The 18,682-nt window shown below is 28.8% G+C and overlaps 2 protein-coding genes across 5 annotated transcripts in view; one reads left to right on the top strand and one right to left on the bottom strand.

The window, feature by feature from the left end:
• The window catches only part of LOC122513113 (G protein-coupled receptor kinase 5), a 668,663-nt gene that overhangs the window by 515,447 nt on the left and 134,534 nt on the right, over positions 1-18,682 (bottom strand). The window lies entirely within an intron of this gene.
• The window catches only part of LOC122513109 (cGMP-specific 3',5'-cyclic phosphodiesterase), a 186,673-nt gene continuing 173,151 nt past the window's right edge, over positions 5,161-18,682 (top strand). For 3 of the 4 annotated variants that reach the window (XM_043629364.1, XM_043629361.1, XM_043629362.1), the window contains exon 1: positions 5,473-5,868. The gene's annotated coding sequence lies outside the window, so the exon portion shown is untranslated. Of the gene's footprint in view, positions 5,869-18,682 lie in introns of all 4 variants that reach the window. The other variant, XM_043629363.1, reaches the window with a different exon arrangement.

Below are 18,682 nucleotides of genomic sequence, written 5' to 3'. Positions count from 1 at the left end.
TTGACGTAATGGCGGATTTGAATTCAGCAACCCAAAAAACAAAAAACTTCCTTTAAAAAAATTTTGTGGTCCTTTGTTATTTTGTTCTCAGACATTTTTAATTTGTTTTTCTGTAATATTTCTTGAATATCTAAAATTAACATAAAAAAATTAAAATAAAAGTCACTTATGGACATCTTACCCAATAATACATGACAGAAGTAAACATCCAAATATTAAATAAATAAAATAATTTCTCCCTTAATTTTTTGTTTATATCAAAGCGTAGGTTATGTACTACTCAATGAAAATTAAAATTAAAAATTATCTTAAAAAATATAAATACAACAATAAGAAATCTGAATTTCTCAAATTTTTTTATGACCATGCAAACAAATGAAGAAGGATTCTACTTACAATTTTATTATTTTTCAACAAATTATTTTTTACATTTATTATTAGTCTCAAAAGGTTGACGATAACCAATAATAAGTGATATTTTTTTACAAATTCTGTAAAATATTTGAATTGGCCATCTCTTCCGTATGGCCATCTCCCCCGGACTTGTCCTATACAGTGCCGCTCAAAAGGATTTGCCCACCCTACGCCATGCAAGGGCATTACAAAAAGTTTTGTATCTTTAATAATAATAAAGATAAAATCTTAATCAAATATTTATTTTAAACCTTAAGTATTTGACTTAAAATAATGCCAAAAAAACTTCAACAAAAAATTTTTTTTAATGTTTAATTGCTGAAAATTCAAAAAAAAATTTTTCACTTTTTTTGAAAAATTTTAAATTGATACAATTTTTGAAAAAATCATCACATTTAAAATCTACAAATGTCATTGGAAAGCATTTTTTGTCACCTTTCAAACGATTTTTTGAAAATTGCTCTACGATAATTTTTAAGAAAGATATAATCATTTCTTTATAAAAATAGCCTATTTTTTCAATTGTTGGTAACTTGAGAACAATTGATTTTTGAAAAAAATTGTTAAGGAAAAAAATGTGCCTCTTTGTGCGTAGAATTAGAAAAAAAATATTTAAACAATAAAAAAAAAATTTTTTTTTTACATTTTTTCCTTCTGTATATATTTTTAAGACGAATAACATATATACTTATCAATACATATCGATAAAATCTAACACAACATAAATTATCACTGTTAAAAAGAACAGTTAATAATTACATTTTTTAAATATTTAAATAACATTAATTAATTTCGTGATTTTTATATTGAATGTTATTTTTAACAACACTGATTTAATTATTTATTTATTTATTTTTTTTTTTTTTATTCACGGGGGAGAAGAGGAAATGCATTAACGCATGCCCAGGAAGATCCCACTTACCTGGGGTATGTCGGACTCGCACAAAATGCAAGGAAAAAAAAGAAACCTCACATACCTGCTTTTACGGCAGTCACAATACCGACTAAAACCTCTTCTTGATTCCCCTGGGTTTCGAACCTTCTATCCACCTACGGAACTACCTTTCGGCTTCAGACTTCGCAGATGGATGGTCCCATTTAGTCGCTGGCGCGACTCTTCCGTGCCGCTCTTCTTCTGGCCATTATTTTCTCCTTGTTCTTGACAGGGTCTTCTTAGCTTCCTCTAAGGCAGTCCTGAAGACCTTGCACCGACCTGATCCAGCGACGTGTTGGATGTTCTCCTTTTCGCCGAACTTCGCCTTGCACAAGAAGCAGCATGGGCTCTTCTTACAATCTGCTACCTTATGGCCGGCTTCTCCGCACTTGAAGCACGCAGCCGACCTATCTACTGCTTGGCAGTCTCGACCTATATCGCCATAGCCAAGGCACCTGTGGCACCTTGTGACCATAACTCTTCTACTTATTCTGCAGGACACAAAACCGATTTTAATCTGCCCTATCTTCTCCAGCCTGTTAGCGTCCTCTTGGGAGGTGACCACGACAGCGAGCTTAATACCTCGCTTATTTGGTCCGAGGACCGTCACCTTCCTGCTTCCTGCTGGCACCGTAGATAGTTTGTCCAGGGCTTCTTTGACATCCTCCTGTTCGGTAAGGGTGTCCATGTCGCGGATCTCCAGCACAGTCTGCCGATCCGCCATCTGAACCTTACCTAGATCGCCGATCACCTTTGTCACCTCCTCGGTGAACAACTTCCTGTTCGAAGACCCCCCAATTTTAATAAGGAGGTCTCCCTTTTTAGTGGGTACAGCTCCCACAACCCTTGTCTGGCTGGCCTCCAAGTCAGCCTCTTTTCGAACCTTCGCCAGCACCTCGGCAAAGGTAGTTCCTTCAGCCACTTTGACGACCATTGTGGCTCTTCCCTTCTTATCTGAAGTTGTCTTTGGTGCCGTTTTCATCTCCTTGCCTTTGGATCTTTTAGGAGGTCCCTCCTCCCTTTTCCTTTTTGGATCCTTCGCAAGCTCAGGATCACTTCTCTTTCGCTTCTGAGCATCCAAGACGACGTTTCTCAACACGATCGCGTTACAGCGATCTCGTCTAACTCTACGATCTTGTCTGGCCTCTTCCGACCAAGTCAATCCCTGGTAGAGACTCTCATCCTTTTTCGTAGCTGCTACGTGCTTCTCCTTGATCTCCTGTATGAGCGATTTCATGCTTTTGAGTCCGTCCTTGATTGTCATATTGACATTCTTCTGGACCTCGCAGGACTTCATCATTTTGTTAACCTCTTCCTCCATTGCTAGAATGCATGTTGCCTCTTCCTCCCGCAGCTTAATGCATTCATCCCGATCTTGGTTGCAGCTTGCAATGTCCTTTGCCGAGGCATTACTGAAGACAGAAATGCAGCTGGCTTGACTCGTCACGCTGCTCGTACTCCCTCGTCTCTCCGACCTGTCCACGATGATCTGTGGCACTACCAACGCGTTGTTGCCCTCCTGCATCCTTGGGCCACTGGCCACCGCCCTCACGCTCGAAAGCGCTTGACGATCGGAACCAGTGAGGGATTTAGCCGTAGCATTACCCCGCAGGTACTCTTCCTCGTTTTTACAATCGCTCATGATGGATGTTTCTTGTTTGCTGGTTTTGGTCCACGTCGAGTATTTGATTTCCTCGATACCACCTATTTCTAGGAAGCTAACCTATCCGCCACCTGGCACGCGTCCGATAGAGGACCAGCAACCCCGCGCAAAAGAACAGGTTCTAATGCGCCCCGGGTAGAACAAAAGTTCCAATTAGAACAAAAGTTCCAACCGGGCACGGAGATTTAATTATTTATAAACAAATAAATGTTTTATAATTAATGTTATTTAAATATTTAAAAAGTGTAATTATTAACTGTTCTTTTTAACAGTGATAATTTATGTTGTGTTAGATTTTATCGATATGTATTGATAAGTATATGTTATTCGTCTTAAAAATATATACAGAAGGAAAAAATGTAAAAAAAAAAATTTTTTTTTATTGTTTAAATATTTTTTTTCTAATTCTACGCACAAAGAGGCATATTTTTTTCCTTAACAATTTTTTTCAAAAATTAATTATTCTCAAGTTACCAACAATTGAAAATATCTTTATTATTATTGAAGATACAAAACTTTTTGTAATGCCCTTTCATGGCGTAGGGTGGGCAAATCCTTTTGAGCGGCACTGTATAATAAATTAGAAAAATTTTCTTAAGAGGGTTTAGAAGAATGAAAAGAGTTCACGGAAAAAATTTGGGGACTACAGAAGTACTCAGTGCCACTTAGCGCTTATCCTTCTATCCTTGGACAAGCGATATCCCAAATGAGGAGCTCTGGTGTCCCCAGAAGTAAAGTAGACACACCACAGAGGACACCAGAGCTCCAAACTTAGAACTTCAGCTGAACAAAAACAGCAGTAAAAAATCTGTACAAGATTTTGCGCTTCTGGAGTCCGTAAATTTTTTCCGTATTTTTAAAAGTAAACAGAGGTTTAAAAGAGGGTTTCAAATTTTTAATAAAAATTTTATAGAGGTTCAAAAGAGAGTGAATAAGAGTTAAGGGATGAGGGTTTTCTGAAGTAAGCAGATTTAAAGGAGGTTCGATTTACTATTTAGCAGGCTTAAAAGAGGGCCTAAATTTCCACTCGGGTTAACGCAAGGTTAACAATAGCCCAATCATCAATAATATTCTGTTGGATCTAGCCAATCCCTACATCGAAAGTGGCTCGTACCAACCAAGCAACTAAAAACTGATAATGGTGCTAAATTTTAAAATTATTTAACTGAAATACGCATTTGTTTACGAAAAACAATTATTTTATCTATTGTCTTTGTCCGTAAATATTATTTTTTTAATAAGATAATTCATACCTTAACTTTGAATTCAAAATGGTAGGTACGCATAATGATAGAATTCATTTGAAATCTTTTGACTAAAAGTCAAAATGAGTGACAAGGGTATTGTATTTATTGCTTATCAAAATGAGCCTTTTACGCAAGTCATTTTAAGCCAAGGGTTTTTGCTGTGTTTTTTACAGGTAATATCACATTTCGCAAATACAACTTTACTCTGCCTACTACCACTTAATTATGAGCAAATAGTTTCCTTGACATCTGTTGGCAAGCTACGAAAAACATTGGCGAGAAATTCAGATTAAATAACACATAACTACCCAAATTGATACAAGATTCAAATGTCCCACCCATAGGAAGCTTGCCACATAAGCTTGCATAAATATTTTGGTAAAAATTCCGCAAGCTTACGTGTCATGCTTGTATGTCTTGATTGTGCGCAATCAGGATAAGGAAATAAAAGATCTTCCACCATCAGTCTAATATAATTAACATCAAGAACTAGAAATTCGATCAAAAATTTCTACAATTCGCAGTCTTGGGCCAACATCGGCCAGATCTTGAAAAACTATTCTCTTGAATAAAAGAAGTAACAATTTTAGTTATGTCTTTCTAAAATTTCCGTACAATTCAAAATTGTTCGCAACGTTAGAAAAAAGGAGAAAAATAAAAGTTCAGAAGAGAGAAAAAGAGGGTCGAGTGCGAGTATATTTACAGAGGTGCAATTTTCTCTGAAAGTATGGTTGTCCGCCGCATGACCTTATCTCATTGTAACTCGCGTCTTTTTCCAACCGTCATATATGTATTGCTTCTCCTTCCCCTTCGCTCTCTCCTATGTGTGTAGAATGAGAGAGTTCAGTTGTACGTCTTACAGACTCAGCATCCCCTTCTTATATTGGGAGCGCGCAACGACTCCCAATCGAATCAAGTCAGGGACAATTTTTCTTTCGGTCAAGAGCGGTATGAGGAGAAGGAGAAGAAAGAAGAGAGCACCCTTCTCCCCCTCCCTCTCTCATGCCGTGTTTTTCGAAAAATCTCCGCCGAAAATTTCGCACGCTACACCGGGGGATGCTGCGTCCGGGACCGTACTCTCCTATCGATCTTTCGGCCGACCAACAACCACACGTTAAAACAGTCAACACTGACGCGCGCACACACATACACACCAAGCGGAGAAAGCTCGTATCTAACTTTCGCAACCCCCCATTGAAACCTGGCTCGGAGCTTTCAGTAAGCTCTGAGCTTTCAGCCGGTTCGTATAGTAGCGCTGCATGCTCCAATATTATATACAAAGCGGCATCAAAGAATATCACCTTTCTCTCTCTCTCTCTCACTCTTTCACTATTGAGTTTCTTCTCTTTTTTTAACTCTTAATCGTAATCAAGATTTTTCTTCTTTTTCATCTAATAATACGATAAAAAAATTGTGTCGCTTTATAATATTGCTATTCCATGAATCATAAGCACGAGAGCAATAATAGAAAAGTGTCGCGTACCGTCGGACGTCGGAAAACTTTCCATCCGTGACTTACGTGTTTCGTAAAGCTCGGTTAGGTACTTTAAAAAGAAAACTGGCTTTTAACATCCTCGTGCCTGGCGAGAAAATAACGCGGCTTATATCAGGTATGAAACTTTCTTTTCTCTTCTATATCATTTCATTTTCGCATTTTTATAGCTTTCACATTTTTTTTTCTTTTAACTTTCCACAAAAAGAATTAGACATTTTTTTTACGGGAAAAATTTTTATTTTAGTATGTACACTGAAACTATTCCATTTGAATAAAACAACATTGTTTCTTTAGAAAATAAATAATTCCATTTTTTTCATTTTATAATAACATTGATTTTCAACATTATTCCTTTCATTATGAATTATTTTAATAATTATTACTTTGATTAATTTTCTTTAGATTTGAACGTAGAAATAAATTTTCTTTCTTTCTTTTTTAAATGAAAACTATTATATCATAATTATTGCAGTAATTACTGCAATAAAAAATATTTATTAATAATATTAATAAATATTTTATTAATATACTTATGATAATTATTATTATATAGGTGACAAAGAATCATTTTTTCCGAGTAATTCAGCAAAATATTATAATAATTACTATACTATAAAAAATATTTTATTAATTTATTATAAATAACTAATAAAAAATTTCTTTGATTCAAATGACCGATTACTTGTTTAGTATCAAATAAATATTTACTTAAATCAAATAATTTTTATATTTAAATTAAATAATTTGTATTTGAACCAATAATTTTAATGTTTGAAGCAAATATGAATTGAACCATTTAATTGATTTAGATAATATTTTATTCAAGTACATATTTATTTGATAATAAACAAGTAAAACGAAAATAAGTAAAATTGGTTATTCGAATGAGATAAATTTCTTTTTTAGTGCATAACAATAATTTGCCAGGGATTAAAAACATTTTAAGGTCTTTAATTTTTCCTGTTTATTGTAGTCCCAGTAATTATTGAAAATATTTATATTACCAAAATTTTATTACTTTAAACATTTAAAAATTGTAAATAATTTTGAATAATTTTTATGCAAATACAAATAATTATTTTCAATTATAATTCAAATAATAATAATTACTTACTATAATTTATTATTCAAGTTTAACTGATTATTATTTGAAGTTAGAAGGGAGGCAATATTATTTCTTATAATTATTATTTTAAAACACTTAAATATTTATCGTTTTAAAAGAAAAAATTATTAGGTTCAAGTAAATATTTTTTTACTTTGATAACAACAAAATAAATTTTTTTCAACACATAACTGTGCATTATTGCTACTATTGGTAAAAATTATTACATTTATAATCAGAATTAAAAAATTGAAATAAGAAAAATAATGAAATTTATAGTAATCATTAAATTGAATATAGTCAATTAATAAATTTTAATATTTTGTTATTAAAAAATAAAATAACATTTTTTTGAAAAAATAAATAAATTCTTAAAATTTACTCCTTTTTAAAAAATATTGCATTCTAAATATGAGAATAAAATGCAGACAATTTTCTTATTATCAAAACATAATTAAAGACATATTATGTAACATAATTATAAAAAAATTTAACATTTAAAATATTAAACTATATTGTACATAATTCTATTGTATCTTATATTTTTAATTAAATATAGAAAACATTAAAACTATAACAATAACAGTATTATTTAATAATAAAACAAAAAAGAAATTTATTTTCTTCTAAATTATTGAAAAAAATGAAATATTTAGAAAATTCACAATTTTTGTAGCAAAATAAAAAAAACTACTTTTGACGCTGACCTAATTATTTTCCAAATATAATGACAGTAATTATTTTGAGACAACTTTAAAAAATCTTAAAAATATTAAAGAAAGAAAAAAAGAATGAAATGTTACTTTAAAACAAACTGGAATATACCTATTTATCATTTTTCTTTTTCTAAAAAATTTCTATATAAAAACTGCAAAATAATTGTTTAACTTTTGTTTTATAACGTGCCAAAGTCACGCCGTAATAAAAGGTTCAAAATTTCTTGAAATTGTGCCAATTTTCTAGTTTTGCCCCAGTAAATTCTTTTTGTTTGTTCCATTTTTTTCATGTACACGTAAATATGTATAAATTATTTATTATTTGTTTACATGCACTGAAAGACATGATTTCGGTATGTTAGAAATTTGGTTATGTTTATGAATTTCTGTCAAGTTTTGAGAAACCAAATGTTGGCTTCACCTCAATAGTTAGGTTAAATGAGAAATTTAAAAATGAGGAACACTTAACCTATAATTTGTAATAAGTTTCCGTAATTCAAATATCTGTATATCAGAATCAAACGCACCTTTTTTGTGAGCGAACGAAACTAATGTCAAATCTGGTTAAGAGGTTAGTGCGCTTTAGAAATTTTCGTCTAGTTCTAATGGTATGGTTGAAATACCCTAACTGTTGGGCTGTTTCTATTCCAGCAATACTATATGGGCAATATAACCTACATTATGCCTGTACCTTCTATTTTCTTCTTTCAGTGTGTAGACAAATAGAAATGTAAATTTTAGAATATTTATATATTTATATCTCTCTATAAATAAATATATGTGTATATTTATTTATTTATTTATTACACGAATTGTTTGAAATAAACATTTCATATTTTTCCCCTGCATATTATTATTTCACATTTCTCCCCTTTTCTATGCTGTTTTCCTCCGACTTTATTCATAGAAATTGATCAATATTAACAAGCCGGAAAATTTACTTTGATAAGTTCATTGACATTATATATGTAGTGTTTATAAGTTTTAGAAATATTATTTTTCAAAACTGTTATTTATAACTTTATACATATTTTACTTTCTTAAAGAATTATTGTTAAAAATAATGTTCTTAAAGTTTGGAACGTTCAATAGATTGAAATTTATTTTTTTTTCAACTTTAAATCTCATTACACAATCAGGAAAAATTTTTTTTTAATGAAAATAATTAAATATTTAAATATTTAATTTAAAATTAAATAATTAAATATCTAAATATTATTATCAAATAAATATTGATTTTTATCAAACAATTTTTAACTACATCAGTTAAACAGTATTTGTTTTAATTCAGAAATTATTGAAGCAAATATAGTTTTTTTCTAAATATTTTTGTTATAACTATTTGTTTGAAATAAATATTTATTTAAAGTCTAGTAATCATTATTTGATTCAAATGAAATTTTTTTTTTGCAATAATATTGCGACACTTATAAAAATAAAGGATTTATATAGTTTTTAAATGCTAAAATTAAGTTTTTCCGTTTTTATCTCAATCAATAATTTTTTAAAATATTTTTAATGAAAAATATTTCTTATAGGTATTTGAACGTTCAAATTTTATGAATTATTAAAAATAACTAATTCGATTCATTGATTTAGAAAAAGTCAATATCACTGATTCAAATATTAATATTTAATATATTTCTACTAAAAATTTAGTTAAAATTCTTTTACTAACTTTAGTAAAATGTTTTACTAAAAGAGTACTAATTACTGAAACAAAATATCATAGGAAATTTTACAAATAATTGAATATATTTTCAACTAATTTTGATTCAGAGTTTTTAAATTGTCAACTAAAAGAAAACTACAAACTTTTTTGAAAATAATCTTAAAAATTAAACAGAATTGTAATTATAGGAAAATCAATGTTTTGTGAAATTATAAATATACTGTGATGTAAATAAATAAATTCAAAAAATAGTTGTCATAATAATAGTAATAATAATAAATATAATAATAATAATATTAATAATAATAATAATAAATTATTATAATATATGGTATTTCGAATGGTACTATTTGCTTTTCTTGATACAGTTTATTTCCCTCAAGCATATAAAAGGTTCAATCTCCAGCGGTGAGAAGTAAAATGTCTGACTCAAAAGGATTGTTCTACTGAAGGTTATTTGTCCGACACACAACTTGCGATTACTACTTAGTTGAGTTATTGACAAACAATAGAGACAAATAAGGGGAGAGATTTTTCAAAAAGAAAAGAAATTAATTTACTCCTTTCTCTCTCTCCCTATCTTTATCCTGTGTACATTATATTTTTGTAATTAATAAAATTATAATTTATTTTCAATTTATTTTTTAAAAATCAATTTTTTAAATTTTTGTTTTTGCGGTAAAAATTAAAACAAGGAAGTAGTTACTTAAAAAGGAAAAATTACTTTTAAAATTTAAAAAAGTATTTAGGTATTTAAATCTAAGGAAAAATTATTTTTAAAGTTTTAAAATTATTGGTTAATTTAAATTATAATTAAAAACCATTAATTATCATTAAAATTTGCAATAAAATTTTTTTATTTATTGATAGTTTTTTAAATTGTGTTAAAATAATTAAAATTCTTAGTAACTAAATGAATTACATATAAGTCGAATTTGACTATTTCTTGAAAGACAAAATTTTACTACTGTCTAATAATTAATTATTTTTATATAGTTCAAATTTAGAAATTTTTTTAATACTATTATTTAGTTATTACTATCATTATTATTTATTAGATTGAAATAAATTAAATAAATCACTTATTTATATCGAGTGGAAAAATAAAATAACCTGTGATTTAATTGGATTAGAAAATCAAGTTGAGTAATCAATATAATTGATCGGACATGCAAAATATTTACATAATACACACTTAATATTTTAAGGAAAGAAATGAATATTGTCAAACAAATCACATCGTACCCAATAAAGCGTAATTCACAGTGAAAAAGTCAAAGACTGGTCAGACAATAATCATACACTCGGCGTTCATTCAGTAGAATAATCAACAATTAGTCAAAAAAAATTTATAAATTTATCAGAGTTCGAAAATAAAATCAATCAATCAGTAAAAATGAAAATATTATTTGCTTCCTGTTAAAATCGTCTTTTATTATAAAATTATTATAGTAGAATAAAAATAATTTTTAAAGTAGAACAAGCAAATTAATTAATAAGAAAAATATAAAGGGAGAAAAAAAGAAAAGTAATTGTACAAAAATTACACATTTTTTAAATAAACGTATGATTCATTTTATCAAATAGAGAAATCTATGAGTGGTGCGACAAATCATATCGGCCTAATTTTATACTGGAGAAGAATCAACAATTAGTCGACCAGAAGATATCGACCAAGTCGAAGAAAACGTTGTTTATAGTCAGACAACTTTATATCTTCTCAAAGCAATATTATATTACAAAATTCTGTTACAGCAAATATTACAATTATATTATATTAAAATACAATATAATATATTATAATATAATAAACCTATTTATTAATATTATAAATATTATTAATTACATATTAACTATAAATACTAACTTAATTTATTATATTGACATTATACTATTATAATTACAAGAGTATGAGTATTTTATAAAAATTAAATTATCGCAGAAATCAATTATTATTTAAAACCCCTTTGTAATTTATACTTTATTTTTAGAAAAAAAGTGTGAAATATACGAAGAGTAAATAGTTTATGCAGATCGATGAAAAGATTAATTGTCACTCCATATCTCTTCATATTATAATATAAATCATTTTTTTATAAAAGAAAAAATAATAATAATAATAATACAGTAGTGATACAAGTGTTTAGCATTTTTCAAATATTTAAAAAGCATTAGCACAACGATAAAATATCAAATAAGCGTCAAATAAATCATGATTTTACACCATCAGGAATTGCATTTTCTTTCAGAAACATTTCAATTACGTTGCCTAGACAAGAGCTCTTAAGATGGAAACAAACAATTTTTTTCAATTTTCCAACAAGAATTTAATACAAAAAAAAAGAAAAACAGGAAACAATGGAACTAATGGAATTATTCATTTTTGAAAAAGCTTTCATTGTATAATAAAGAATTAAAATATCGCAACTGACGTCGACTGACCTTTATATTATAAAAAATTTGAAAGTTTAGTTGTTAAGTTTTAAAATTCGCTGATTACGAATTCAATGTTAAATTTTTTGATACATTTAAACTGATTTTCTAGAAATTCATTACTCCGGGGGTTTTTGGGATCGCTGATTACGAATCCAATGTCAGATTTTAAAAATTAAAAATGGCGTATCCAATATGCCAGAAGAAATTTAAAATTCAAGGGAATCGCTTTAAATTCATTAATCGAGAACGTTTGGGGTCGGATTGCGAATCCGATATCAAATTATTAAAATACAAGACCCGATAAATTTTAATTTTCGTCCGCCACATAAGATGTACCATAACATTCTTATTCAGACAAAAAACTCGTTTTTGGAACAAAATTTTTTAAATATGAATAAAGCTAGAAGCAGCTTGTTCTCCATCGCCAAAATTTGATAGAATGATAAAGAAGGTCCACCTTAAATATTAAGACTAAAATTGGATTTTTTCGTTAATCGCCAGAAGAGATATAAGTGATTTAAATCACCGAAAATCATAAAAGACACAATATTCAAAGTAAATTTTTTCACATTTCCCTAGTAGAAATTTGTCATAGTATCTTTAAGGGCACTGGACAGTTCCACTGGAAAATTTCGAGGCACTTTACAGTTAAACTGGCTAAAAACTATAAAGTGATGTCACGCTAATTTCTTCAAGTTATTGTCCAGTCAAATTTTACAGTTTCTGATCATCAGTCCTGTAGAAAAACTATACAAAATAATTCACTTGGAAATGTCAAAACTTTCTTTATATTGACGTTACGTATTAAACACGTACAAATTTGAAAATATAACGTTAAATTTTTTTGTCAACAAATTAAATAAATTAAAATTTTACGAAACTATATTTTTACTGTTGGTGTATCTATTGTTCCGTATAATAAATGATTTATAATAAATTATCTGTAAAATTATTTTTAAATAACTACATAATTAAAAAAAAATATAAAAATTACTGATTCTTGAACACATGTCATTTTTTTACATTAAACAACATTCACTTTTTCCTTTAATTAAGCACAACACTGAAATAAATATTATTATTTTATCACACTACAAACTTATAAGTAAACCCTAATATGAAGAATTAATTCATTTCAAACGAAAAATATCTAGCGGTTTCGGGGAGCGAACTCGGGTCACACTGGGACGAAATACCTAAACGCACGCTTTACGCATCACGGCCGTTCTAGTCGATGGACGATTCCGGAAAAATAAGAACCATACTCTACCGGCAGGTAAAGCAGTTCCCTTTTTCATCTTTTCTAGCTCAACTGGCGAATTACTGGACAGCTACTGCATAACACTCTAAAGTTGAACTTATTGATTATTACTGTATAGAAGTTCTGTCTGTCCAGTTATTCTCATGGTACTGTCTAGGCGTTCCGTGAAATTATGTTTCAAAGTTTGTCGTGGCGTTAGCGCTACCGTCAGTCCAGCAACTGAACAGTGTTGTGTAGACATTTTCCATAAATACATCAGAGTATACACTGAAAGAAATAATTCGCGGGTGTAACTAGAATTATGTCTATTTTTTCCGTAAGGAATTAGTAATAAATTGTTACTGTCTACTGTCATTAATTATAGACAGTTCTGTTATTCAGATCGGAGAGCTATACATATGTCAACGTCAATTCATCAATGTAAAATATAACCTCACTTTATTGGACCAATTCTAACTTTTTGTATGTAACAGGTTTGTTAAATTAATATTTATACATATAATAAGAGTATATAATCTTGAAAAGAAATTGTCTTCTGAATTTAAAAAATTAGTTATTTTAATTAACTCAATTAATTGAAGCGAATTTAAAAAAAATTTTTTTTTTCTAAAGGAATTTTCATTAAAAATAAATTTTGATTGAAAAGAAATTTTTATTATTAAATCAAAATTTTAATATTAAATAATTTAAAAAATTTGTTATTTAGTTGTCAACAGTAAAATAAAAGAACAAAATTAAAATTATAAAAACTATAAACTGTAAAACCAAAAGATTTATTTTATAGAAAATATTTCGAAAATGTCAATACACAACTGTTTAGTTACTGAAACTGGCGGTAGCGCTAACGCCACGACAAACTTTGGAACATCATTTCTCGGAACGCCTCGACAGTGCCATGAAAATAACTGTACAGGACTTCTATGCAGTAATAATCAAGTTCAACTTTATATTTTCTTTAACAGTGTTATGCAGTAGCTGTCTAGTAATTCGCCAGTTAAGCTAGATTAAACTTCCATGACTAAAACTGTACAGTAACTTGAATAAATCTAGTCATGCCACGACAAATTTCTACTAGGGTTCTACCCTAACAAAACTTGCTTTGTTTACTAATTTCATAATTTTGAATATGGAAAAAGGTTATCGAACTGATGCAGTATATGCTGACTTTTCTAAGGCCTTCGACAAGGTAGATCACCGATTGTTGTTAAATAAGCTGCAGACACACCCATGGGTATGTCTGACAATTTGGTTTCATTTCTTGAGAATTATCTATCTGAAAGATTTCAATCCGTTAAGATTAAATATGACTATTCTGATCCGTTCTTATCTACTTCTGGTGTACCACAGGGATCGAACTTGGGACCACTTTTGTTTGTCATTTACATGAATGATATTAAGCAAGTATTTAAAAAAACTTTTTTCTTATTGTACGCTGATGACCTTAAAGTATATAAATTGATTGATTCTATTAATCCTGACTCTGATTCATTTGATTTGCAATCAGATTTGGATCGTTTAGAGGATTGGTGTAATAAAAATCATATGTTTGTAAATATGAATAAGAGTTCAGCAATATCTTTTTCCAGGAAGAATACATTCATGTATTGCTACAATATTGGTCGGGAAGAACTTGTAAGAGTGACTAAATTGAGTGATTTGGGAGTACTTTTGTGTAATAATCTCAGTTTTGATGAGCACATATCTGCAATCATTCCTAGGGCTTTAAAATGTTTGGGGTTTGTTATGAGAAATGCATCAATTTTTCATACTGAGAATGTGCTTAAAGTTCTCTATTTTTCTCTTGTGAGACCAATATTGGAGTATGCTTCTGTAATTTGGGTACCATTTTATACAATCTACAGAGTAAGAATAGAACGTGTTCAGAGTAGATTTTTTCGATTTATAACACGTCAACTTCGTATACCTTTTGATAGATACAGCCATGATTATAGTAGCTTGCGTGTTCTTTTGCAGATACCTTTGGTAACATCCAGATTTCTATTTAATGACATGACCTTTTTATACAAAATTTTAAATGGTAAAATTGATTGCACATTATTATTGTCATTGATTAAATTGTCAGTTCCTATTCGAGGAATCAGAAATTTTACGTTATTTTTTGAATCTTTTCACAGAACTAATTACGGATATCATTCGATATTTAATAGACTTAGTAGAGAGGCTATTGAACTTCCTAATTGCATAGACTTTTTTGATAACAATTTTACTAGATTCACCACATTATTACGTAAAAATATACTAAAACCATTGTAGTAGGGTCGGCTTAGTTAATATAAATTAGATAAGTTACTTGTATGTTACAAGATTATGTAACTTTTAGTTTTATGAATATTTATGTACGAAAGGGAAAGACCCGTTTTTAATAAATGAAATGAAATGAAATTTCTATATTGTAAAACTAAAAAATTAGTACATAATATGAAAGTCACTGAATGCACTTAATATTAAGCAGTAATACATTTTTTGCAACACTAACCTCTAAAATTGAATTTTACACACGGAAAACTGTGTGTAAAGTGTCACTTTTTTGAACAGTGCGTAAAAGTAACTTTTACGCACTGTTGGGTCTTTTTAATGATTATGTACCTATGTATACATTTTTATATTGTATAAGAAGTGGTAAACTAGAGTGATATATACTCAACTATACTGTGTATTACTATACTATTATGTGCAATACTATACTAGACTATGGTAGTACTACTATATATAGTATAGTATAGAACAGTACTGGTATAGTATATTATAGTGTTACTATAGTTAGTATAGTACTACTATAATCAATATAATACTACTATAGTTAATATAGTACTCCTATAGTACTACTATAGTCAATATAGTACTACTATAGTTAATATAGTACTACTACAGTACTACTATAGTAGAGCAATTCCACGGGAAGTGATCTGAAGAATTTTCGATGATTTTAGCAATATTAATAATACTTACCGAATTTGTTCCCTCATATACATGGAATAAAAATGTATAAAAGTTTTTTCAAAATTTTCAAAATTTTTTGAGTTACCGCTTACTCAAAATTTTGGTCGGTTTTTCAAAAAAGGCACATAACTTTTTTCTTTGTTAACCGATTAAGATAATTTTTTTTGGAAAATACTCATAATAAGAAGCACTTTAAAGAAAAAAAGAAAAAAAAATTTTTCTTTTGCCCGAAAAAATTTTAATCAAAAATTTTTTGAATCAAAATTTTGAAAAAAGTACCTCTTCGATTTGAAAATTTTTTTTTTGTAGTTATTGTCTATAAAGTCAAGAATACTTCCTATAAATTTAATTATGGGACAACAGTAACTTTACGAGAAAAAAAATAAAATGTCCAGCGCGGCATGCCGGGACTCGTGCATGTATTCGCTTATGGCGGCGCAAGTTTCGTTCCAAATCACTCTACAAGTCACAATTTTTTGCCAAAACGATTTTTCTTTTTTTCTAAATCTTCGTAATTAAGTCTTTTATCGATGTCTCGAGCCCGGTTTTAAAATTTTGGTTTTAAACATTTTTTCAATAACAATAAATTTTAAAAAAATCATAAAATCGTAAAATATATTTTTTTCAGCTTCAATCATTCAGAAAATTAATCAAAAAACCTATTAAAAGAATGTTTGAATGTTTCTGATGTATAACAAAAGTATACCAATTTATTAAATTGTTTAAACAATTAATTGTTATTTCTTTCCTAAACTGTACTTAAGGTTAGAAAATTCTAGTTTTTTCTCAATTGTTACAATTTTTTATGAAACTAGAAGTTTCTAACCCTAAGTACAGTTTAGGAAAGAAATAACAATTAATTGTTTAAACAATTTAATAAATTGGTATACTTTTGTTATACATCAGAAACACTCAAACATTCTTTTAATAGGTTTTTTGATTAATTTTCTGAATGATTGGAGCTGAAAAAAATTTATTTTACGATTTTATGATTTTTTTAAAACTTATTGTTATTAAAAAAATGTTTAAAAACAAAATTTTAAAACCTGGTTTGAGAGATCGATAGAAAACTTAATTACGAAGATTTAGAAAAAAAGAAAAATCGTTTTGGCAAAAAATTGTGACTTGTAGAGTGATTTGGAACGAAACTTGCGCCGCCATAAGCGAATACATGCACGAGTCCCGGCATGCCGCGCTGGACATTTTATTTTTTTCTCGTAAAGTTACTGTTGTCCCATAATTAAATTTATAGGAAGTATTCTTGACTTTATAGACAATAACTACAAAAAAAAAAATTTCAAATCGAAGAGGTATTTTTTTCAATATTTTGATTCAAAAAATTTTTTTAAAATTTTTTCGGGCAAAAAAAAAATTTTTTTTTTCTTTTTATTTTTTTCTTTAAAGTGCTTCTTATTATGAGTATTTTTCAAAAAAATTATCTTAATCGGTTAACAAAGAAAAAAGTTATGTGCCTTTTTTGAAAAACCGACCAAAATTTTGAGTAAGCGGTAACTCAAAAAATTTTGAAAATTTTGAAAAAACTTTTATACATTTTTATTCCATGTATATGAGGGAACAAATTCAGTAAGTATTATTAATATTGCTAAAATCATCGAAAATTCTTCAGATCCCTTCCTGTGGAATTGCTCAGTAAGTATAGTACTACTATAGTACTATAGTTAGTATAGTACCACCATAGTTAATATAGTACTACTATAGTTAGTATGGTACTACTGTAGTTAGTATAGTACTACTACAGTTAGTATAGTACTACTACAGTTAGTATAGTACTACTATAGTTAGTATAGTACCACTATAGTTAGTTTGGTACTACTATAGTTAGGGAGCGTTCACAAATGATATCACGTTTTTGGGGGTAGAGAGGGGTCTCTACTAAACGTGACACAATGTATTTTTACATGTGAAATTGCATGAAATTGCGTGACGGGGCGGGGGGGTCTAAAATCCCGAAAAATTGCGTGACATCATTTATGAACGCTCCCTTAGTATAGTACTACTATAGTTAGTACTACTATAGTTAGTATAGTACTACTATAGTACTATTATAGTATTACTAGAGTATTACTATAGTACTACTATAGTTAGTATAGTACCACTATAAGACTACTATAGTTAGTATAGTACTACTATAGTATAGTATAGTACTACTGTAGTATAGTATAGTATTACTATTGTACTACTGTACTTCTCTTTCGTCATACTTAAACCTTGAAAGTTGCAGTTTCAAAGCAGACGTTGGGAAAATGTATATATATGTTATGTATGTATACATGTATATATTTTTTAAACTTTATTTATTTAAGGAGGGGGGGGTGCAGGTGAGTGTTGAAAAAAATGTTGTATGACACTCCTGCGTAAAGTTAATTATGCTCGTGCTGCAAAGTCACACTCGTATAATCACTCACTTTACGTACATGTATCATAAATAATTATTTTAATATTTAATAACTGTTTAGAAAAATGTAATTGAAATGTAGTGATTTTTGAAATTTCATAAGTAAGTTTTAAAATCAGTTTTTATCTATTATTTTGGGTATGTTTACAAGCAAATTAGCTCATTTTGAACAAATATCAGTCAAAAAATTTGTATTCTCTAAATTATTTCAATGCACGGAGAGAAATTTCCATTAAAAATTACTGTGCTTGTCACCTGAAAGTATGTGCAAAATGTTTTTACTGAACTATTTGTATCGGAAGAATAGAAATATTGACTTGCGCACAATTTTATTTCATATGGAAAACAGTTTTATTTCCAAA

The sequence above is a fragment of the Leptopilina heterotoma genome, unplaced genomic scaffold, assembly GCF_015476425.1.
Source record: "Leptopilina heterotoma isolate Lh14 unplaced genomic scaffold, ASM1547642v1 Lhet_134, whole genome shotgun sequence".
Classification (NCBI taxonomy): domain Eukaryota; kingdom Metazoa; phylum Arthropoda; class Insecta; order Hymenoptera; family Figitidae; genus Leptopilina; species Leptopilina heterotoma.
This window is presented reverse-complemented; position numbering and strand designations above follow the sequence as displayed.